General features: G+C 41.2%; 1 long non-coding RNA gene across 1 annotated transcript in view; it reads right to left on the minus strand.

The window, feature by feature from the left end:
- Positions 1-147: 147 nt before the first annotated feature.
- Positions 148-25,515, minus strand: part of LOC117435921 (uncharacterized) — a 28,462-nt gene continuing 3,094 nt past the window's right edge. The window contains exons 2-3 of the long non-coding RNA XR_004549465.1: positions 1,481-1,525; positions 148-208 (exon numbers count right to left, since the gene is read on the minus strand). This is a non-coding gene — a long non-coding RNA (uncharacterized lncRNA). The remainder of the gene's footprint in view (positions 209-1,480; positions 1,526-25,515) is intronic.

Consider the following 25,515-nt stretch of genomic DNA (forward strand, 5'->3'; position numbering starts at 1 on the left):
CATTAGATTTGTGTCTGTACACTAACGTATTATACAGTTCTGTTCATGGCAGGAACTTTCCTCAACATTTACTATATATTTGCAAAGACTTGTTATAGCATTTGGACATTTTCGTTTTTATTAAATACTGAGATGCAGAATGACCCAGAAATATTTGTGATCTACTAGAGCAAAGCTCTCTTCAGCTCCTCCATTTTGATACAGCTATCTGTATGGAAAAATCAAAAACAAAGAAACCCCACATACCAATTAATACAGCCATGCTAAATAACATTGATGCAGTCAGTTGCTCTTCTATTGAGCCTTACACGAAAAGCATTGAGGGACTTAAGCAAAGGTAAGTACATTTCACAAAACTCCCTTTTGTGAGCAGACACAGTAAAGTCTGGCTCCAGAGACTACACACAAGCATAATCACTACTCAATAAAAGCCCTAGGAATAGAAAACAGAGATCTACACTTTCCAAATTAAACAGTAGCTTGGGAAGGCTTTCTGGGGATAGTTTAAGGGCTTAATGCTCAGAAAGTCCACCACCTACTTTCACAGCTCTTATAGCAAATAACAGCTGAGAAGACTCCTAACACCATGGGTGAGAATTACCTTATTCAGTATTACTCACCTACAGTTCGCCTGCACTTTAGCCACCGGGCCCTCCTCTAAAGTCAGAGGAGAGCGATCATATTATGATGGGTGCTTCAAACACAGGGGATGTTTATGCACAGGGCCCTCCATGATGGGGCTGCCTGTTTCTCACTGTCAGCTAGGCAGAAATCCTAGACAACTACCTTGGAGTATATACCAAATTTATAAGATGGCTAAAGTGAGGCACTTTTTACCTTCGATCATCTAACTGTTTTTACAAGAAGGTGTTTATCACCCTTTAAAACTACTTTTAAACAATCAAAAGAGGTCTCAAATAAGCTTTCCAAATACAGAACTGTTGGTACCTTTCCACACCTCCATTTTCCAATCACAAATTAAATCTTAGTGAGAATGTCTTGCTAGAGGTAAAACATGTATTAGAGAAATGAGCTATGACTGTATTTATGTGACTTTAGCATTTACGATTTCAGTGTCGAAACATTTCCATCCAGCTATGCATGCACTTTCTACGTTTACATGCAATAGGTTTCCACAGCTCTATTATAAAGAAGAAAAGTTCAAAGGTATGATTTTCATAGAAAAGTACAGCATTTGAAGAACAATGCAGGCTTCCTGCTTTCATATTATCCAAATACATGAAATTTTCTGGATGAAACAGTGAGAATTATAAAGCCTATCATGATTTTAAAATAGCAAAGAAAAGGATAAAAAAGAGAAGTGTTAGAGATATTGGAATACTTTTCATTCCTATAATAAAAAAACTGAATTTGGCTTGAAGAAACATTAGCAAAGTGCAGGAAAACATACAGATAATGGGAATATATGTTTTGGTGTTGTTTGGGTTGTTTGTTTTTTTTTTTAGACTAAAGCAATTACCTGCATCTTCTAAGCATCTAATAGGCATGACTGTCTTCAAATTTCCTGTAGGAAAAAAAAAAAGGAGTCATATGAAATACTTGATATTAAGTATAGATGCTGAAGTTTTCTATTCTTTACATTAGAGACCTGAATATTTCATTATCCATCACTGGAAAAAAATATGTTGTGTCTTAATAGTTCTGAGCAACCACATTTTGAAGAATATGAGCATAAATCTTTCCAAAGTACTTACTTAGGTTTCTAGTGTGTGGAAGAATAACTGCAAATCTAAACTAATGCAGTCTCACCTTCCTGAATCAGTAAAAAGAGAGCTGCTGATGTCCCTCTTCATTCCTATGCCTTTGTTAAGCCTGGATTATCCGTGAATCCCATTGGCAAATCCCCTTTCAGTGTCTCTCTCCAGCTAATGCTTTTAAACTCTGGGCCTCTCATTAAATGCTTCAGGGACCAGAACAAAATATTGGACAGGGTGTCACCACTTAAGTACAAGGAAATGTAGTAAAATGCAAGTAGATTTCCAAATCAGTTAACACCAGTGGGATACTACTCAAGAATGTATGGCTGCCTTCTCAAAGAAACCTACAGACCAAAGACTTCCATGACTGCCACGATTTGCCACTTGTCTGACCATCACCAGACCACAGGCTAATCTCAGTATCACTGAAAAGACCAGCACGGAAAACAGGGAGCAGGAACAACATCATCGACATCAATAATGATGCCAGTGTACAAGCACAGATGTAAAGGAAAATGTGTAGCCTGAGAAGCAGAAGCAAGGAAGGGAGGGAATACTCCTCACCAGAAGAGCATAAAGTAATTAGCCATTTTCAAAGAAAAACACTTTTCTCCTTATTACACAACTTTGCAAATGGCAAAGAAGAAACTCTAGAAGATGGGAGTATTCTTTCTGTTCCATACACACTCTACTGACAGTATCTTTAGGGAAGAAATCTGCCAGTCATGGAAAAGTAACATCACTGTATTTTTTTGTGAGCAAAAGATGATGCTAATATACTTCCAACAGTTTTCTGTTCTGGACAGAGATGTCCCTTATAGAGTTCAAGCCATTCTGTGTTCTGCTATTTGCAGAACATTCTATATAATTTTTCAACCTACACTATGAAACACGTATAGACTAATTACAGGGATTATTGGTGGCTTAGGTTTGGCCAGAGTCACTCCCCTGGGGAAAATAAATCCCTTTCTAGAACCAACATAATTTCTGGTTTGGTTTGAGCTGCCATCCATCCTGTCAAAGACAGCTCTTGGTTTCTCTCTCTCTTCCCACCCCATTCCCCCCACCAACGGTAGTTTGGCCTACTTGGAGAAATCTAAGACACTGCAAAGCTAGTGTGCATTCTGTCTGTTTTTTCCAGTCAAGCCTCCATATCATCTACCTGCATCCACAGCCTAGCTTAAGCCAACAACAGACTTCCATTTTCCACCAATTAATGCTTCTCCTTTAGAAAACACCATATATATAGTTTTGCATATTGCTCTCTATCAAATCTATACTATTCAACATACAGAAACACCCTATATTTCAAGTACTATATATTTAAAACTAAGGAACTAAGGTTGATAAAAATGCATGATTTGTTTAATAATTTTGGCAAGGTTCAGTTCCACCGGAGTGACTAAGAGGAGCCCACCTACACGGATCAGAAGCCGGATGCGAGTTGCATTGAGCACATCGTTTGACAGGAGGTGCAAAGTCCTGCCTGGCTGCGGGCCAAAGCCAGGTTTCCCGGTAGGAATGTGGTCCAGGAGCCAGCTCCCCCAGCCACACTAACTGTACTATCTGCCCGCTTTAAACCAGGACATTTTACTTCTGTGAAAACTTTGAACGTAAGATTACTAGGAAACCAGGAGCTGTATTTATGTCAAATGCACCTACTAAATCAAGGCTTTTAAAACTTTCTAGAAAGGTACATTATCCTGTTGCTCTTTTTACTAAGATGCCTTTGTGAGCTGCATGCAGGAGACGTGTATCTGGTTGACTGCTCCAAGATTATTCCTTTCTTTTTCTTCCTCCTTTTTTTTTTCAGACCATTAAAATGGTTACACTCAACAGCTTTAAAATAAAATTTGGCAAAATACAACTTTTACTACTTCTCAATTTGTAGCTCATATTACAACTCTTGCAAGTGAACAAATTGGAAGCTTATGTCTTCCAGGCTAAATCCTGAGTGCACCATACAGAATAAATATTGACTCTAGCGTAAGGACTAAGGGTCAGATCCAGCTCTGTTTTAAATCTTTTCTGTCCAGCTCTGCCAGCACAAAGCCGGCCTAAATTCACAGTAGAATGTGTATTCAATAGGGCAAACGTTAGGACAGACAAGCTGCAGTGGCCCCTACGAAATCCTTACATTCATGCACAGACCTCTGCCAAGACCCTTATTAGGCAAGTCTAGTTTATGTCTGGGATAAGCCCAGCAACCAAGCAGCCTTACAGCAAAAAGGCCACCTCTGAGCTCTTCCCCACCTGCTACTGAGAAGAAAATTGCCTTGACCTTTTAGGAAGAAAGACAGCACACCTCCAGCTTGTTGTCCTATCTCACATTTCCCTCTGCCCCACTAATGATACAGTCCCCAAAGAGCTGTTTGGTGTTGACATCTCAGTGGAAAAAAAAACAACCAACAACAAACCAAACAAAAGACTGAGAAACCTAACAAAACATGGATTTACAGCTTCTTCTACCTAGGCAAAGTCATAGGTTGGCTAAGCCTGAACAAGGCCACTCAACCAGTATTCAGTGTGCACCTCTGAACTGAAGGATTTAACAGGCATGAAGGTAGGTAAGCATTTGTTCATCCTTCTTTGCAAGGTTATACATTCATTCCTGGACTGAAGATGTTATATACCAACATGACAGAAGAAATGCAGTCCTTGGGGTATATACGTTTTGGCATTTTACTCAACCAATTGAAAGCTTTTTTATACTGCTAACACCACACTTGTGGTTTTTGAACTGTACTTACTAAAAAGATAAGACAGAAGAAGCACTTCTTAAATTTACCAGCTTTGTAAAAAAGGCTTCCTATTCTTGACCAGAGAGATTCTCTTTGCATTTCCAGCAGCCCCTGGCTAGGGGTCCCTTTTGACTGTGGTTTTGTAGCTGGCCTTCTACCTGTCTACTTGAACACCTCTAGGACTGACTGTAAATTCCTATGTCAACCACTGGCACTTGGCAGTTTCGAATTCCTGGGGAATGCAAGGATGCCTGTGATGTTGTGCAGTTTGGCAGGAGTTGTAAGACATCCTTTTACACATGCAATTCCAAGAAGGCAGCCCTTTTAAAACACATTAGGTGTATTTAATTTAATGTACTGCTTTCTATATTGCAATTGCTGTTGTTAACTCTTCACATTTGAAGACATTAATTTGTTCATTTAATTCCACCCCAGATGTTCTACCTACCCTCTGGGTTTCAGTGCTTTATTGAATATATTGACAGTCTCCAAAACCAGTCAGAGAATTACAGTTTTGAAAATACTCTGAAACACTTAGAGTAACACACGTTTTTTAAATTTGGGCAGCTGCACTAATCATTACAATGTAATTTTTAAAATGTGATTTAAAAGTGTTATTTAATACAAAACCAAATACTGCTCCACAAGTACACATAGCACACTGTGAATTTACTATTAAATGATCAAACAAACTCTACTAGGCTTCCTTGAAGAGAAGCTACAGGGCAGGATCTGTTCTCCACTGCTATGCTGGGTAAACACTTGTGCTCACACGGATTCCCCCACAAGCCAGGAACTGAGGGGACTGACTGAGAGGATCCAGTTACAGACGCATCAAGGATAGACTGCGAGCTTACTGTGATCGAATACCAACTTCAGGCTTTACTCTAAGGTTTCTATGAACGCACATTTGTGTCCCTGGTAGTTGTAGGTTTCAAAGGACAGAATCTGTGCACATAAAACTAAAAGTAGTATAAAGCCTGGCATTCTGACTTATATAATTATTATTTTAGAAGTTGCACTATATCTGGTTCATATTTATTCAATATTCTCATATTCATAGGATCACAGAATGGTTAGGATTGGAAAAGACCTTAAGATCATCTACTTCTCACCCCCTGCCATGGGCAGGGACAGCTTTCACCAGACCAAGTTGCTCAAAGATCCATCCAACCTGGACTTGAACACTGACAGGAATGGAGCATCCACAACTTCCATGGGCAATCTGTTCCAGTGCTGCACCACTCTCACAGTAAATTTCTTCCTTATATCTAACCTAAATCTCCCTGTTTAAGTTTGAACCCATTACCCCTTGAGAACTGTTCTAGAATCTCAGCCATTGAGAGATGGCATATAACAGTGCATTTTAGTTAGCTGTACTAGTATTGACTATTTAATTCATTTTAAGGCTTTACCAAACTCACCTTAATCTTGTTAATTCAGTTAATTCAAAATCTGAGACCATTATCTGAGTAAGTTGAATAACTGGAACCCGTTTGTTTAAAAACATGCTGAAGGCAACTTAAAAAACAAATAAATAAACACATCAGTTGTACTCTAAGAGCCATTTACCTTAACTGTAGGAACTTTTACTTTCCTCAGACATTTCATATAAATGTCAATGGATACATGATGTGAAGAAAAAGACCCTCCTTTCCTCTGAATGTGATCCTACTGAACCAGAGGACAGGCACACACCATCCCTTCCGTGGTGACCTTATAGAAAAAATCAGAATTGTTTGAAGAGTCTCTCATTTGACTTCAAGGAGCTCTGAACTGATACGAGGCTTGACTCAGAGCAACTAAAAGGAGACAAATTATTCCAACAGCAAGTAAAAGTAAGAGCTAAATTCTGCTCTACATTTCCCTGGTATGAATCTGAAGCAATTAGTTGTAAATCCAAGAACATGATTCCAGATTTATTCCTCATAGGAATTAACAAAATCAGGCATCACTTAGGTTTAGGCTCTTGCATCCTACATACAAAATATCTGAGGTTATTTGCTACAAGGTGAAAATAAACTAGCCCAACACCTCTAAGAAGTCTACAGAGAAACTTGTAACATATATTGCAATATATGTTCAATTGCAGATTAGTAAGAAAACAAAGGTGATTTTCTTTAAAAGATCCTGGTTTGCATCACGAATGCTTAGAGCACAGCTGCAGCAAACACTCAGTTTTTGCTAAGTTAAGTATCTCAAAGACAATTTTAAACTGCCAGTCTCTACAGAAAAATAGCACCACCCCAAAATCTTAAATTCAAGTTGAATATATTTTAAGAAGCTATTGAAGAAGCCTACAGCAGAAATGCCTTAACACTGACCTTTTCACTATAATGACAAGGATTGCTCACTTGAAGTACATCGCTATTTCCTATCTCAGCATCATACGCAATGTATACACTACTACCAGATGGAAAGAATGTATAAAAAAAGCATTCATGTTGCCAAAGTCCAACTAAACACCTGAACACACTTATTTCCACAGGATGACTCTATATGTGTATATATATTAAACAGAGAGACAAGAGACAAAAAGCTACACAGAAACCAAATTAATCTTAAACATGTCCTCCTTTAAAGGCAGAAGCTTGTAAACAAATCCCCGTTCTGCTCCTTGAATTGAATGTAAGAGTTTGTCAGAGGTGCTTAAGCATGTTAGATAATACAAAATCTAGCTCTTTTGACAGACCGCTTCCAGAGTGACATCCTGAATTTATCTCTATACAAAAGCAAAAGATTGAGATTATTCAGATATGAAACTAAACAAGACACACTACACTGCTAATGTCACACTGCTATTTATTTCCTTGGGGAGCAAATTAAAAAAATGAAAATGGGTGAGTAAAATACCAATATATCATTTCCCAAGTGAACCATAAAATGTGATGGCAGAGCAATGGCAGATCTGACAGACAGCACTTCCAGTGTTGTTAAAATTTCAGAAGGCAACAAAGATTTCACAGTCATGTTGCCCCCCTCCTCAGTTTCTCCTGAATCAGTACACAGTGACTTAAAAGAGTGAGAGCATCTCCCTTGCAGAGAACAGTGAGAAATAGATGCCCACCATTAAGGCCCTCTTTAAACACTATTTTGATGGCTGAAGTTAGGTTTATATGATGCCTAATCCCATTTGTCCTAACCTGCAGAAGGAAGACTTCCTCCCAGGGGTGAGTTAAGTAGTAAGTAAATAGTATTAACTAAATACCCATTAACAATGTATAGTAGCATCCACAGCAGTGCTGAGATACAAATTAACTCTTAATTCTTGGACTGCTCTTTTCATCAGCAGAAACTCAAGTCTATAAAAATACAGAAGTGGGAAATCGTTTCTAACCACTATTTCTACGATTACTTTTTTTCACACCTTAAGCGTAGAAAAGAAATGGAGCTTTTGGCCCTGCTGATGGTCCCAGACTATTGATAATGTAAATGAATGGGCATTATGTAGCCCCCCAAAAGCTAAATATCTAAAATATGTGACAAGCAGAGGCTCAGACAATCAATGATGCTGTATGATACCACTGGGACTGCAATGAAAGTTTTGCATTTGCAAGATGTGGTGAAAATTACTGAGATTAAACAATTTTTTCTCAATTCAACACAATGAAATATGTTAACCAGAAAGGGAAATTTCTCACCTTATAAAGGACAATTAATTAAACTATGAATTAAGCTGCGCTTGTGAAAGATAAAGTGTATGCAAAGAGCAAAACATCCATGTAGACACAGTTTGTATCAATTTCTAGATTTATAAAACATCATCTACAGTAAGAAGGGTAGGAACAGTGTCACTGGAGAGTTCAAACTGCTACAGTTGTCAGATATAACAGCTTTCCTAACTGAAAGTATATGCAAAGGCTGAAACACCTCTTCGTTTTCATGTAAAAACTGCAACCTTAGGCAGCTGCAGGGAAGAACAAACCTATGCTGGTAAGTCCCTGCTAAAACATACAGCTTTCCCCCAGGTTTTCCCAGGAAAGAAGATACCAAATTTTGTGTAAACTTTGCATCATTTTTAGGTGCAAAGTAATTATTATTCTGTTGCCAAATGGAAATTTTGGACAAATACCAGGGCTTTCCTTAGCATTTTCATCTTAGGGTGAAAATATCACTGAATTTTCTGGGAAGTGAGGCTTTTTTAGTTTAGAAGTTACACAATCCTAATTATGCAACCACGGCAGATTTTGCGAACAGCTATGCCTCCTTTCACACCATGTCAGAAGGAGCCACTTGCATGCCACATGAAAATATCAACGTCTTTTAAACACTTTCTTGAATGAGCAAATGCACTGTCTCTGGCAAATGCCCTCACCCTGGGAAGAATTACATAGGAAGACATTTATAGTATCTGAGCTTGTGTTTGTTTTTCACTGACACCGATTATTATACAAGCTTATTTTAAAACCTGTGATTGTTTACTAAGGCCTGTGGTCACCACATGTCAAAACAAAAACAGAGGTATGCTAAACATCAGTAGTATGTTCTTACCATGTTTTTTTTCCCCATTTTTTTGCACCCAAAGTAGAATGGGCATTCACAGCAGTTTTATTACAATCCAATCTGAACACTTTGTTAAAGCTATACTGAGATTAGGTAGTGTGGTTTAAGAGGAACCCAAGACAGGTAGTAAGACCCAAATCCTGTATTTTGCACAGATGTCACAACAGTCCAACTCTGCAAAACCCAAATATTTCATTTTAACTATTGACTCAATATAGTCACTTTGTTGTAGCAAATCTAGTTGCTTAGTATTGCCTAAAGATATTTAGTATTGTCTAAAGATGCCCCATCCCTGGAAATATTCAAGGCCAGATTGGATGGGGCTTTGTGCAACCTTATCTACTGGAAAGTGTCCCTGTCCATGGCAGGGGGTTGGAATTAGATAATCTTTAAGGTCCCTTCCAACCCAACTATTCTGTGATTCTCACCACTACAGTTGTACGTTTAAGGACACTGATTTCTTTACAACCCTCAGGATGCCTAATGGAAAAAAAAAAAAAGGAATAAAAAAAGCTCTTTAAAATAATACTGGCCATAACTTAATTCTTTTTACTGCACGAAGCACTGGAAATCAGTATGCAGAATATTCAACTGAGTCAGAACACATCTTTAAAAAGTCAGTAAAATATGCATATACTTTCTGCTGCATTTTATAGGTATACAAGAAATTCCACTCTTTGCAGTTAAGTTTCTTTCTACAAAACACAATTCAACTGTGTTTATTAACAAGGGCATCACTCTCCTGAGCAAACACCTCTGGAAAGATTAAGGTCTACCAAAATGCCTGAATCTGCACATAAAACCTGTTATTCCATGGGACTGTGTTGATATTTGACCGACAGGCCAATCTGACAGCTCAGTTACAGATTCTCAACAAGCACAACACAATAAAATGCATAACATTTCTTGGGAAAGACAGTGCTCAGGTTTCATGATGACTTTATATCAGATAAGATTAGACCATAGTAGAGTATTAGAGGACATTCCTAATACAAACAGCACCTTTTCATATATCTGCATGAAAGCTTCATACATAGGTAATCCAACATCATAACAACTTTGGAAACTACTCCAAGGAAACCTGCAACATGCAAGCACTATCCTGTACTCGATGACTGACACAACTGGATGCTGAATCACTCCTACCCAGGAAAAGTCAAAGTAAGAACAGCAAAAATCCTAATTTCACACACCAGACAAGAGCTCAGCAGGCTCTAACAGGACATTTTCAGAGCTGATGATCTATTGAAAGCGAAAATAACAGATGCTCAGCTCTAGAAAACTCCAGACAGCTTCATACAGGGATCTCCTTCATCATGCCTGGCAGATTCCACCAAATTTAGTTGTCTTTCCATTATTACAAGTGGAAGTGAAATCAGCTAACAATCTGGCCCTAAAGTCCTTTGGGTGCTTGTGATAACACCAACAGACGCTTCTACACTACAAACAAAAGAAAGCATCACCAACATATAATCATAGAATGGTTTGTGTTGGAATTGACCTTTAAAGATCATAGAGTTTAACTCCCAAATGTCCACATCCCCTTTACAGACAGGGAAATGAACACATAGAGTACACACACAAACATATAGGGCTTTATGTTTGCCAAGCTATACTTAAAACTAATAAAGTACTAAATGTTCCTTGGGATAGCTGCTAAAAACTGCATGGCAAACCAAAAGCACGTAGACTGTTTTTCTTCAGACTAAAGTGCAATGTTTTAGCTCTCAGATCACCTAAGACAATTAATCAACTTGCTTATTCAATTGAACTCTTCCCCCTATGTCTCTCTTCCTCTCCCCCTTGCAGGATTTGAGGACACCCTGTTCCTCTGGAGCTGGTGAATCACTACAAGCCAGCAGGCCCACTCGGTTCCTCAAAAGACACAAAAGGTGTAAAAATAGCTCGTACTAATGAAGCAAGTACAGCGTCAGCAGCCAGATGAGTGTGGGTGATCAGATAAGGTTCTGTTATTGCAAAGGGCAAATTATTAACAGAATGCTTCTCCCTCTCTCTCTTTTTATTAAGCCTTGCTCTTCCTTCACTGAAACCAGCCCTCTGCAATGCCTGGTAAATGACACCTGACAAGACTGACTCCTCCTGTAATTGCAAGTTTCATACCGGTGCAGGAAGTGGTGCCTCACTACGAGCTGAAGGTACAGAGGAGGTGTCACTAAAAACAAACTAAATAAATAAAGAGAGGCAAAAAATAAAGCCGAAAAATAGCCAGGACTATCCGCTGAGTATTACTGTGTGGGTATATTTAGCTGGTCTAACACCAACTTTTCTTGTCAAAAACACAATCTTACCTTTATGCAAAACAGCTTCCTGTTTCTAAACTTAACTTGAGAAACTTGAGAACAGGGGAAAATTCAGATTTTGAAATTGTTCCTTTTTCACTGATAGCATGAAAAGATTAAATGTGAAAAGACCAGGTAGATCTTCCACATGGCTTTTGCATTCTGGTATCATATAACAAATAGATGAGAATGTGCTATTAAGACATCCTAATACAACCCATCAGACTAGGTAACAGATTCAGAGGAAAAAATAGATCTGCTTCTCAAAAAGAAAGCAAATTTCTCCAGGGACCTGAAATGAGACTCTCACAGCTGAAGGAAAGGGGACAAGTCCTGTGCCAGCTCTGTTGCCTGAGCCGGCACTGCCCTCAAGACTCTGCCCTACCAGAAGCAGACACATGTGCAACTGCAACTCGTGCACACAACTGTGTATGCCCCACACATAGCAGACAAGAAGTGCAAATGCAACTCATAAGGTGCAGTTGCTCTTTTACAGCCCTGTTCTGCAAGTGTCACCTACTCTGAAGTGAGTTCAAATCATTCTACCAACACAAACGAGATTTTTAGGAAGGTTGTGAATATCATTTAGTCCCATTTAAGGCACTCCTATGCTGCCTAATAAAGTGGCATGAGTATAAATGACAGTCTGGCCAAGTGATAGAGTTTAGTATCTTAGCAGTATTGAGAAATGCTTCCAACCACACATTTGAATTTCTGATTCCCAAGTATCTGTACTTAGAGGAATTAACGAATGCACTCTGAGTATGTCATTGTAGTGAGTGGACACTCACTGTGCTCAGTGCTCAGACACCATGTGCTATCTATCCGCTCCTCTTTGGCTACAGCTAAGGGTTGCCTCCCACTCAGGAACAGGAGGGCTTGTGCCAGCTGGCACTTGTCAGCCTTGCTCATGGTGCTGATCACCACTTTGAGCCCTCTGCTCAACTATGTCAGGAGTCCTGCAACTTTCACAGGTCTAATTGCAACAGGATGAGCTACAGCTGCATTCAGCATAGATGTTCAGAGATGCTCAGCGACCTCTCTTTGACTCTCCCTAAATAAAACGAGAACGCAAGCCAGGTCCCGAGGACTCTTAAGGATGCCTGCAACTGTTTAAAGTATATAACTGCACTATTACTACTGGAAGTAATACACATGCCAGCTTTCTAGGGCTCCCCTTGAGCTATGGAAGGAAATGGCCTTTTCCACAGTTGCGGTTTCTCTATTTAATATCGTGATTCCTTTGGCTGATGGTTAAATGAGGGGTTTGTTCATTATTATGCAGTATTCCTATGTGGCTCCATATACCTCACATCAGTCACTCTGGGGCTGGGGTTAAGCAAAAATGCCTAGATTTATACCAGACCTTTACTCTCATTTACAAGAAGAAAAAAAGCCCACTGTAAGAAACTGCCAACTTCACATGCATGATTCAATTAAAATGATCATTCTGACATTACAATTTTTATTTTCTTCTCATTTTAAGATTAAAAAAAATAAGTAATTTAAGTTAATAAGATTATATTTGTAACATTAAATCCAGTGGGAAATTGAGAGTATACTCTTTTCTTGATATGCTCTGGTTAATTCCCATTGATGCAACCATTCTTTGTTCAGCATTGTAATTTTGTCTTTTCATCCTGTGCCTTAGCAGCAAATTTAATAGTCACTGATTTTTTACTAGAATAAACATTCTGATGCAAGACAAAACAGCTGATGATATTATTCTTCAGACAATTTATTTTTTACCTAAAATGAAGAATAAATGTTATTCCATTAGAGGAAATATGGATATAAAAATAATTATTAATAGGTTTAAATACTGAAGACCATACTCCAGCAGTATATTTACATAAGTTAACGAGACAGGACCATGTTCCCTCAACCACCGTGGCACTCTTTGAGTTATAAGGCTAAGAGCATAGCGATCAGAACCTCAGCCTATCCCCACCACCCAGAAATTCTGTTCAAGTACCAGCAGTACATTATCCAACTTCAGAGCCTGGTGGCTGCCCCTCCAGCTCCCCATGGGCTGGGGGCACTGTCCCAGACGGCCTGCAACAGCCAAGGGGTCACCTCAGTCTCCTACACCTACATGGGCCTTTGGCCTTTAGGCTTTCAGTGCCCCCACAAGAGAAAGCTTCACCCGTGCACAACTTCAACTTAAACCAAGGAATGGGCTGACTCAAGAATAACCTGAACGAAACAAATGGTAACTTTTCAGTCAGATGCACTCCATGGTGGGCTGGGACAGCCGAGAGATGGGGCAGGAAGGAGCAGTCAGAGATCATGGCAGAGCAGCGCAAGGGGCAGTGTGACCACATCCAGCCAGGCCTGTTCAGCGCCACCTCCCTCCTTCCCCAGGGGCTCCAGCACTGCCAGCTTGCCTTTGCCTTGACTTCTCTGCTGCCTGAGCCATGATGAGGATCTGCTGGACTGGTACAAAGCCACTGGTACAAAACCTTTGTTTTCTGTGTCACATACACCACTTGGTCACAATAGAGGTAAGATAACCATACAATCTTTGGTTAACAAACATAAGATAAACATAGAATAGTTTCGGTTGGAAGGGACCTTCAAAGGTCATCTAGTCCAACCCCCTGCAATAAGCACAGACCTCTTCAACTAAAATGAGCAGAAATAAAACATAATAGGATAGTAGCTCTCTTCATTAAGTTCCTGCTACGGACTTTCTCCATAGAATCACAGAATCAACTAAGTTGGAAAAGACCTTCAAGGACATCAAGTCCAACCATTGCCCCAGGACTGCCAAAACCACCACTAAACAGTGTCACTAAGGGCCTTGTCTACATGGTTCTTGAACACTTCCAGGGACAGTGATTCCACCCTTTCCCTGGGCAGCCTGTTCCAATGCGTGACAAGCCTTTTGGTGAAGAAATTTTTCCTAATATCCAGTCTAAACCTCCCCAGGAGCAGCTTGAGGTCATTACCTCATCAGGCAGTGTTTAAACTGTAGGTGTTGCGAAATTCTTGTCCCAGATGCAAGTCCATCCCTAACTTGTGCCTCCATCAGCACACAGCTCAAGCGGGGTGCCTGCACCTCAGGTGGGACAGCACTGCCACAATGCCACTTTCACACAGTGGAAGTTTACAGTTGCTGACAGCACTGCTGACTTTGGTCCCTGGGCAGGGACACCCCACCAGAGGCAAACAAATGGAAGCAGAGGGTACTAGCACGGGATGATAGCAAGGGAGATTGCAACAGGAGCCATGTGAGGCAGTAAGAAGATATGGCGTTCAGCAACAAGGGGCTGCGCTATCTCACATCTCCCTACATCCTGCTACAGGTTGCTTTTCCTGTCCAGCCCCCTCCCTCCTTTCCCTGTGCAGCACTGCTTTCAATGGCAAGCACTCCCCTCCCAGTCATCAACATGTAACACACAAAATGACTTATGTCACCTCTCCAGCCTGGACTGGCATCTCCAAGGTGCGAGCAATAGATTAAGACCACAAAAGGTGAGGACTAATGCTTTATTGGCAATTACAGTAGGCAAGTTGCTCAGCTCATAAAGCAATTTTTATCCTTGTGAAGACCTGTAGGAGGTGGGAGCAGGCTGCCACTAGCCTGGCGCCTGCTATGCACTGACATATGTCCTCACTGCTGTGAGAAAGGGCAGGTCCAATTAGGCATGTTGTATTATTAACGTTCTGCTGCTGATCATGTACCCTCCTCTCGGCCTCTCTGCCCCCCCCCCCCCAGCTTGTGTAATGCACCAACATCTGCAGAGGCACTGCTCTACCCAGGAAAGCACACACAGAAATCTGGTGGAGGAGTTGGGGTACACTTTTGCAGTGTCCCAAGGGGCGGAATGGCTGAGAAGTTGAACAGATCACTTTAACTAGGATCCTCAAGCTAAAAGATGAGAAATATGAGATATCTGCCCTGCCAGCAGTAATAATTACAATGTATTATTAACAAAACTCAGGTTTCATTACTAACCTAACTCGGGTTTCAAGAGCTGATCTCACCCTAATCACCCTCCGAATTACACCCAGCGTTTCCCTCAGAGCTGAACCATTACCAGCAAGGAAGGCTGCTGGTAACTATTAATCTGAAGAGAAAGCACAGGTGGAAATGAGCTATAAATACCATAATCAAACGGGTGCAAAAAACTGCAGGCAGATTTTAAGTTGCCCGAACCCAGGGTGACCTCATCACTCAGATCTGATCCTGCCAGAAAGAGGGAGCCTGTAACTTCAAAGCAGCTGAGAGGAAAGGGCTCTCAGTGTGTATTGCACACAGCACAGCTGTTGTGACCTTGCTTCTGTAAAGGATTGACTCTGTTCCCCTCCAAGGTGTCAGTAAAGTCACAGCTCCTCTCTTGGATCTTCAAACATGAGTAAGGCCACCTACATGTTAGCTATAATGAAGTAGCCAGCGGTCTTCGTCACAACCCAAATGCCACAACAGAAGACTCTTGTTCGATTTTGTTCCTCTACCAAGCTCATCATCAGAGCAACTAAGACCTTCAAAAGCTTTTTCTCAACCTCTACACATGAGATGAAAATGCCATTTTAATTGTGGATCAGTGAGGTCTGCTTGAATAAAATAACCCAAATCACTTGGATGCAAGTGTGTAACAAACACTGCTCTTCTAGCAGAGAGCCTAATTGCCCTGTGAGCACCAAAAAAGAGCTGCTGGTTCATTAGAGTGAGCTGGAGGAGCTGCTGTTTGCATCTTCACAAGCTGGAAGTATGTTATTGCAAAACTGCTACGGATGTTTGATCCGAAATTCAGCCTCTGATTTCTGATCAGCAAAACTTCAAAGCAAAGAAGATATCAGGCTGGTATTTTTTTCATAGCTTTCTTCAGGGTAACACTTTATTTTTCTCCTTTATCTGTTCAAGGATGTCAAATATAATCTTAAGATACAATTTGGACTTTTATATTCTATGTAAACCTCCTTAGCAAGAAAAAAATACCAAGAACAGAACTGACGTGAACCGAATTGCAGTTTCACATGACATCTGGAAGATGCTGGCAGCTATGTGCTACCCTGCAGCCTAACTGCAACAGGACCTTGCCAGAAAGGGCAAAGGGCAGAGGAAGGAAAAAAGGCCAGCAGAGGTGAAAGGCAGCCACGCTTCCTGCTGGCTGCTTACAGCAAGTTTGGATGACAGGCGACCAGGCAGATGGCAGAGGAAGCATCTTGTTCAATGGGAAAATGATTTGCTGAATCACACCAAAGGGCAATGTAGCAGCTAGCCCTGCTGAGATGTCCAGGAGCTACCTTTGTCTATTGCAGTAGTCTCCAGCTATAGTTCTGTACCTGTCTGTCCACCCCCTCCTTCGCTCATCATACGGCTTGGATAGAACCATTGCCTTGCTTTATGCTTTAAAAACATGTATTTCTGTTTCTTTTTCCTTCACAACCATCTTTAGAATGAACGCTTTGTGGATGGAAAACATAAATCTAATTTCAGGCAGATATCTGCCTCAGCAAGTCTATCAGGAGTAGCTTACTTTCTCCAACTCAGACTCCTTACGTGAATACATCCACATATGGGCTTAAACGTATCTGCATAAAGAGGTCCATTTGCCTGACTGCTAATGAATGCTTGGCAGCCAGAGCAACATGACAAGCACATCCAGTTGTTTTTCATTTTTTAGAGAAAAGGACACTTACATCTCCATGAACAGTGCTGCTGAGTGTGCTTATGAAATGCACCACCCACGGATTCAAATTTAAATATTAACATTGATATGAAAATTAAAGGTGCAAAGAAGAGTAACTTTCTCCCCACCTTCCTATGCACTTTGAGTCAGCTTGTGGGAAAGTTAATGGAAATATTCCACCACTGAAATGGAAAGGATATTTATGCCTTTAATATAGTGGAAAACTCCACATGGGATGCTCTCAGAAAAAACACTCAAATGCTGGGCCCTCAGCAAGCTGAGAGCTTGGGTAGGTCAGCTTTTTGCATAGCCAGGACCATGTCCTGTTTTCACCTAAGGTGCTCATCAGGATTGGAAACCAAAACCTTCTTTTCCGACAGGTCATGAATTAAATAACTATAGTTGGTTTCTGGGATCTCTTTCCTTCTGCTAGCAATCTCAGAGCAAAACAATAAAAGTACTGACACTGTAAATTAGTTCTAGAAGTATCTTTTTAATCACAAAGCTGCTGCAAGATATTTCTTCTCCAGTAGCAGTAACAGTGAACTCGAAAGCACAGAGCCCCTGAAAGCATTAGAAGAAGAGCACAGCTAAAACCACAGGTCCCAGTTGTTAAAATATGGCTTGTTACAGAAATTTCATCTACGCTAACACTCTGCTAGAGCAGTCCAGGTAACAGCAGTAGTAACAAACAACAAGGAAAAAGTTAAAGGAGCATTATTACAAATGGAACACTGACACAAATGGTTCACTGACATTTTTAAGTCCCAGTGGTGTTGATCCACTCACTCATGAGCAGGTCTGGATTTATAGCAAAGGAAAGAGTAAGTACCTGACTACCCCACATAAAGTTTCTCCTTCAAAAAGTGTCTGCATTGCCTGAAAATGAAGATCACACTGCTGAAATTACCACTCATCCAGTATTTTCTCCTTCCTCCTTGGGTTTCTTTTTCTCTCTATGGTGAACTGAGCTGCTCTAAGATTATTTTTCTGTGATTTTCAGCAAAAGTAGATACATAAGGAACTGTGGACAAGCACCGAGGGCATCTAGCCCACAAGAGACTTAGCCTTTGTCCCCCTGAGAAATGGATACAACACCAGCTTGAGTGGACTCTGAATCCTAGTTATAATTAGAGAGAAGGTGAAATCAGGCAAACCTACCTCTTGCTCAAATACTACTCTTTCCTCAGTCTCCCTCTGCTCTCCAGAAAAATGGGTCTTCCCCTTGTTGGTAACCATATATACAGGGACAGGATCCAAACTGTTTCGCACTGTGTCCTCCACATCTGCATGTTGTCTACCTCCCTATTGACAACATCCAATAAAAGCTCCCTTTAATAGTTGTCCTGACTCACAGGTAGGGGGGGAGGAGGGAAGCTGACCTTGCTGCAGCATCAAGAGCCTCTGACGCATTTTGGGAGGCTGTGGTTTCGGGTCTGAAAGAATTCAGCCTTGTTTTCAACTAAGGTTTACAGGTTGAACTTCCAAAATATCACCCTATAGCTCCACATCCGTTAGCGACCTGATATTGTTTAGTGGTTCCACTCTGCACTATTCATGGCTTTAGCCATATGCTTGGCAAAACAGCAGTACTCACCAGCAAAAGAAAGTTTCTCAGAAACGCAGCCACCCAGGCTCCTGGCTGGCTCCACCTCTTGTCCACCCACTCCCAGTTTCAGACATTTCACATTCCAAAACTGGAAGTGTCTATGCAACATAAGGTCACGATATTGCACAATGCGCTCCGCTCCTTCTAAGAGTCACTGCATCCTCAAAAGTACATCAACTCTATCAGCAGGAGAGCTGTTTACAGTGCCTTTCTATCTGAGTGGGAGTATTTTCTCCAATAATCTTATAACAAGGACATAAAGTGTATGACTCTTCCCTACATTTGGTAAAATTGTTACTGAGATGGCATTTATCTAATACTTCCACATCAGCATTCCTTCCCCTTTAAGCTGCCTTTTGAAAATTGGAGAATTCATTTTTACACTTCCCCGAAGTATTTCTGTGCTGGATAATTTTAGGACTCACTAAACAGAACAATTTCTGCCTATCTTAAATTTAGAACTGAGGCCACTTGTAGCTTTTGCAAAGCAACTGATTGTCACTAATGTGGGTTTTGCCAAATGGTCTGAATAATTGCTATGATCCCTCCTTCACTTGAGTCTTTAAATTCTTACAGGTAAATGAATACTCCTGTTTCAATTATAACTGAAGAACACCTTTTCTTTTAGTACAGGGGATTAAAAGTGAGGTGGGCTTTATTTTTTATCCCCAAAGGACAGTACACTCAGGTGGAAATGGGGATGTCACATTGTTTTATCTTTGAAACTGTGTTCAGCTTTTCAGGTACAATTAAGTCTTTGCTCTTAGCATGGAAAGCCTATTTGGTATTCAGTTGAATTTAAATGAGTTATGCTGGCATCTCCTAGAGGCAATTTTGACATATTTATATAAAGAATACATGACCAGTTCTTATGTGCATCTCTTCTTCTGATTCAGATCTGTCACCTTTGTCCTCAGCACCACTGGGGCAGCTGAGCAATGGGGAAGCTGAAAGATTCAGGGAAAGGAGGGCTCCCAGCACCCTCTGGTGAGAATGGGGATGCTGGCAGGGCTAATGACTAAGCCAGCTTTCAAAAAGCCCTCCTTACTTCACAATCAAGCAACTTCTTCATAAGCTGTCGCTCCTGTCCTCTCAGAAGCAAGAAGGTTCAGGTCCAGCAGTCAGCATTCAGAAATGTGATTCGCACTGCCCAGTGAAAGCTCTGATGGACAAATCAAACCAGTGACAGAATTAAGAGGGGAAATAGAAGGAATCCCATGAGAGGAGCAGAACGAAGGACAGAGGAGGACCTTTGCACTTATCTAATTCACTAGATACACTAGCACTATGCTCTGCTGTAGATAAGGATAGCCTGGGATTTTAACTGAGTTATTCATTTGGAAGATATCACTGAGAGTCAACTGCCCTTCGTCCCATGGAAGAGATACTTAAAATGGAGCTAACGGTTTAAAGTTACTTAGCTCCTGTTCAATCTGTGAGCAAGTGAAAGGTTAGACTGTAATATTTAACCACAACTCCTGTGCCTTTCTGAGAAGCACAGAGGAGGCTGCCTGAAGGAAAGTCAGACATCTGCCATGCTGGTTCCTGTGTGTACGAGATGAAAAAATCTGCACCATCAGCCTCATGTAGATAGTGAGTTTCCTCCAGGGCAATGGCTGTCATCCAGCGTGCTTTCTAGTACAGTCCATTTCCTTCTGGGGGATGTTTCCCTCAGGGACATTTATGAGTATATACAATATATCTTTGGTAAGCTCTAGAATTCGATCCAAGTAAGAGGGAAACAGAGACTGGCTTATTTGAGGCTGCACAGGAAAAACAGAATAGCCCTCTCTGCATGCCACCAGCCACCACCACCAAATCTGCCAGCTGGTCACCATGCAAGATAGCCACAGGTTTAGTCCTTTAAGTAGAACTGCCTCATTTAAGTAGCCTCATGTCTAAATGAGAACAGGATGAAAAACCACTGAGGGATGGCAAGACAAAGAAAAAATATTCATAAAAGTCTGGAGATACGGTACATTAAGGAGAACTCAGCATCAATTACAAACCTTGGTGAACTATTCAAACTGTTACTTTAAAAAGTGAAAGTGCTATGTGCATTCATTCTTTTTTAACATTCATCCATAAGAGGTCACTGTGTGACACAATGAACACTGGTGTCAGCATCATTCCTCTCCCTTCCCATACGTTCAGGGCCAGGTGTCCAGGCACCTACAGTAATGTCCCAGCCATTGCCCAGCTGTCTGTTATATTTACAATATATTTACAACAGGGACTGTTAAGGGAGGCAATAAAGCAAGACGTGTGTGGGAGTCCTTCACTTTGATCGTGTCACCTTAGCCAATTTTACAATCACTTAAATGTACTTACTTTTTATTCCCCATTAATCTCACACAGAATCCAAGAGTTTTACAGCCCCCACAGACATTTTAAATTAACCAGTCAAATATAGGAGAAAATTTGGGAAACTGGGTTTGAACAGCAAAGATATAAGCTCACAAATGGCCAACTTTCCTCTGGTTTCCCAGGATCTGGGGCCTTCATTTTAGAATCTGTTTCACTATGACATTGTCTTTTCAGTAGTTAGTAGACTTTTTCACATGGGTGACTGCAATACAGTGTGAAATATGGAGAATTGTCAAGGTGATCTGCCCACAAGAACTTCTTCAGCATGAAGTTTTTGTACTGCCATTGCTATGAGGTGAATGCAATCTGCATAACAGGCATACACAACTTAATGGCAACTGAAACCATTTCAGCTCAGTTCAGCTTATCAAAGATCTTCATAGAGTAAGGTGACTTAAAGGGAAGCATTTCATTCAGAGATTTCCATGGGAAAACAAAACCAAAAAAATAAAAATAGCAGTATGGAGATTTTCCAGTGGAAAACTTGTTCTTGTGGAAATTCCGTTTTCAATTGACAAATTGCTTTTATGGGAAATTCCTAAGCAGCTGTAGGCACAGCCCTCATGCTGAGAAGTTTAAAAGCAGCTCATGTCTGTGCCAGAACTCTCGGATTTCCCACATCAGATAAACAGCAAAAGCAGAGCCCTCATCTTTCCCTCACTCCTGTGCATACTCTGCAGCACACAAGCTGTCCCACTGCAGGCATGACAGTATATTGCCTGCAGCGTCAATACACACATGGCTAGAGATGGGATGATTGAAGTATTAATCTTTTAATGTCCCAAATCAAGATTAATTACAGCTCTTATATATGAGCTGTCCCTAATGCTCTGATACTGGTAAAGCTGTCATTGACTTCAGCAACAGGTTTACGTGCTCTAGGGAATGCAGGCTTGAGAGAGTCTTAAACTCCTCACAGAAGACCTGCACCAGGAAGAGAGAACATGGAGCTGACTTTCATGTGATTATGTGAATGGTCACAAATCATGGATGTAGCTCCATTGTTACCGCTTTACAGTGGCTTAAATCCATCAATAAGAACTACACACTTCACAGCTACCATTACAGAGAGCAAGACAAACATTTTTAGTGAACTTGCTAAGGGTCTTCTAAACTTGCAGGAGGAGCACTGAGCAAGCATCTCCTTTACAGATTATTAGGAAAGCGTAAACTATTCATTATAATGCATCTTCTATCAACCACTTTAGCATGAATCATCATACTGAGTAAACAAGCTAGAAACTGTATTTATGGCAGGGCTCAAAGTATTTTAGAAAGTCAGATAAACAAAAAAGCTATTAAATTAGGCAGGTTTGTACAACTCCTCACAGTACAGAAAGGTACTGGGCACCTAAACATTGCAATGTTAAGGTGAACATCACTCACCTAAACATTGCAATGACTTACAGTATTTCTATACCAGCCCTGTATTTTCACCTAATGCATTTTAAACACAACATAAAATGTAGATGCCTTTGAGTAAACAAGTTAATTCTACTGACAGTACAGGACTCATCTTCACAACTTACTCTCAAGAGTAGTAGTTACCTGTTTCCTGCCTACCTTCTGTCCTGTACAGCCTAGCTAACAGAAAAGTGGATCCAGCATCCACCAAGCCATGCTGAACTGGAGGAGCTCAAGCACAGCAGAGCTGTGGCAGGAGCGGGAGCCCTAAGGTACCATTGAGGAGGCTGTCGGCAGTTGGCCGCCTGCCAGGCGCTGCAGGATACGAGGTGAAGGAGTGGACAAAGGCCACTGCTCAGCTGCTATAGTGACCTTGAACTATGCTGATCTGCAATGGGAATGTACCCCCTAGCCATGCTCGTGTTTCTAAACCGCATGCTTGCTGGCTATCTGCAACACTACAGTCACACATGATAAAGAGCTTGCACACATGCACAGCCCATATCCATACTGCATGAGGACAACAAGTTCCCATCAACCCCAGTCACACTGTGACCAGCCAGTTATATAGCAGAGACGCTGCTGCTCTGTGCCCAGGGAGCTCAGCAACCACACGTGCTCACCATGGTGTGCTGTATGGCTGTGAAAATCATACACACCGAGGTCGAACTGCAAGCAATGGGAACTTCAGAGATCAGTTTAAAAAACCTCCTGAAGGAGTTATTCTTTTGGGACATCACAGCGAAACCCTCATTGATACAAACTTTGCTACTGAATTGACAAGAAGGGCATTTATTTTCAGAGGTGGACACTCGAAGGAATACTCCACATGCTACAGTTTTTTCCAGTATGTAACAGAGATAGTTCCACTACACTGAAACATACGTGATAAGAGAAGAGGGCCCAGGCTCTTCTCCATATTCTCTGCATACCTGTTTCTACCACACAGCTGCTCTCAAGTCTACAGTTTCCTGTGCAGTACAAAGTGCATACCACTTCCCCTACGGAAAAAAAAAAGAGGAGCCTTGCTTGTTCTTAATTGACGATGGAAATACTGTCATATTTTCCACTAGCCAAGCTTGAAACCATTACTGAACCAACCTTCATTAATTTTCCACAACATTTTGCAGAAATGTCAGGAAACAGCTGCACCAGAAATGATTAACTGCCCTTATCACTAGGGCTTCATTGGCCAACTTCAAATTACATAGGTTTACTTCTTTCAAAATGCTGCATTCAGTGATGGCTTTTGTTATTCTTCAGTTGACTGTCTCAATACATTGCTTTCCCCTCAAAAGTATCTGATTACACAGGTTCAGTGGTGCACAGACATTTTACGACCAGTGGAAGAATTTGTACAGTTTGGAGCTGCATACTTCTAGGAAAAGATTGCTTCCTGCATATTGCTCAGCTGTGTCTTTCTTGGATCAAATTCAATGAAATTCACAACTTGCAGTCAAATTGTATTTGCCAGTCAGACTGAATTCATTACTCTGACACTCTTGTTGCTGCATTTTCTTATTTCTTTTCTTTCCTGTCCTATTCTTTTCCTTGCACCTTTTCTCCCCCCCCCCCCCCCCCCCCCCCCCCCCTCTCCCTCTCATCTCTCCGTAGAGCTATACCATGTGTCAAAACTTCTCATACAATGCCCTGTACATTTTCTGGCAAAAACAAGTGGAACAGTATACATCATCATTCCAAACATGCGAACACTGAGATGCTAGAAGGCTTGGTACAAAGTAAGAGTGCAGCCATCTGGAGATAACTGCTAGTGTGGATCTGAGATTCCCAGCTGGCTGAGCCTTTGCAGTCTCAGAACTGTTTAGCAAAGCGTCCGTAAGCACGAGGCTCTGCTCACACGGATTTGCACGGGGTACTTACTGGGTATTACGCAATTTTTCAAAAATGTAGATTTTTCAGATTTCTGATAAGAACACAGCAACAAAAAGCAAGGTTCACAGGATTACTTTTAAAGACCAACACAGAATCATAGAATCACAGAATGGTTTGGGTTGGAAGGGACCTCAAAGATCATCTGGTTCCAACCCCCCTGCCATGGGCATGAACACTTCCCATTAGACTAGGTTGCTCAAAGCCCTGTCCAACCCAGCCTTGAAAACTGCCAGGGATGGGGCAGCCACAGCTCCTCTGGGTAACCTGTTCCAGTGCCTCACCACCCTCATAATATCATAACATTTCCTTCTTACAGCATGGCATGTTACAGTATTTCTGCACATATGGCACTGTCAGATTTGAAACTGCACGTGTTCACTCTTCTTCAATGAAGATGACTTCAATGAAGACATCTATGTTATGTCTTCACTGAAGCTGTAAGCCTTGAATCTTAGGCTTAGGTTATCTTCAGAGGGAAATACAGATGTGAAGAGATACATACATGTGTTGGAAGTTATGTAAAATTAATCCACTGAGTGTGATTCAGTGTCAATACTGCTATGACCTCTTACCCCTAACAAAAGATAAGTTACTTGAAGAAATGACAGAGTCACATAAACAGAGATTTACATAGGTGTTATTGTCCCTGCCCATGGTACTGGGTTGGAACTAAATGATCTTTAAAGTCCCTTCTGACCTAAACCGTGCTGTGATTCAAAATTGATTTGCATTTCTTGCTTTTTAAATGGGTCCCATTACGTGCACTGCAACACACAATCCACACACAGCTCTGCCCAGAGCCAGCTGCTGAGGACCTCACTCTGTCCCAGGGCAGCTCCTGCATGCCCTTAGGGCCTCCAGGAGGTGTACAGACATGCAGCCAGCACATCCCAGCCCAGCACAGGCAGCATGGATCACAGTGCTATTTAACCGGTGCAGTGCTGGCTCAAAAAAAAAATAAAAGACACATTTTTAAATTACCAAGATACTTGCTTAGATAGCAGAAACTGCAGCACACTATATTCTGCTTAACATATGCATAAATATATATGGGTTCTATTTACAAGACATGAAATACTGCCAAAAGTGTCCAGGGTTTTTAAGATTCAATTTTACAGCACGCAACGCTGCGTTTCTCCTTCACATTATCCTCATCTGTCTCTGTTCTAGTTTGAAAGCGACAGCTTGCGGTGCCAAAGGATTTCAAGGGCCGTGTCCTTCCAACACACGGCACGTCAATGTGCTGCCAGCTATCACACTGCCTGTGTGGCTGTGGCCGTGTGTGGCTGTGGCTGCGCAGGGCACGCACCAGGCACAGACTGTGTACAGCGGAAAACCGAA

Source organism: Melopsittacus undulatus, chromosome 3, assembly GCF_012275295.1.
Source record: "Melopsittacus undulatus isolate bMelUnd1 chromosome 3, bMelUnd1.mat.Z, whole genome shotgun sequence".
In the NCBI taxonomy this organism is placed as follows: Eukaryota; Metazoa; Chordata; class Aves; order Psittaciformes; family Psittaculidae; genus Melopsittacus; species Melopsittacus undulatus.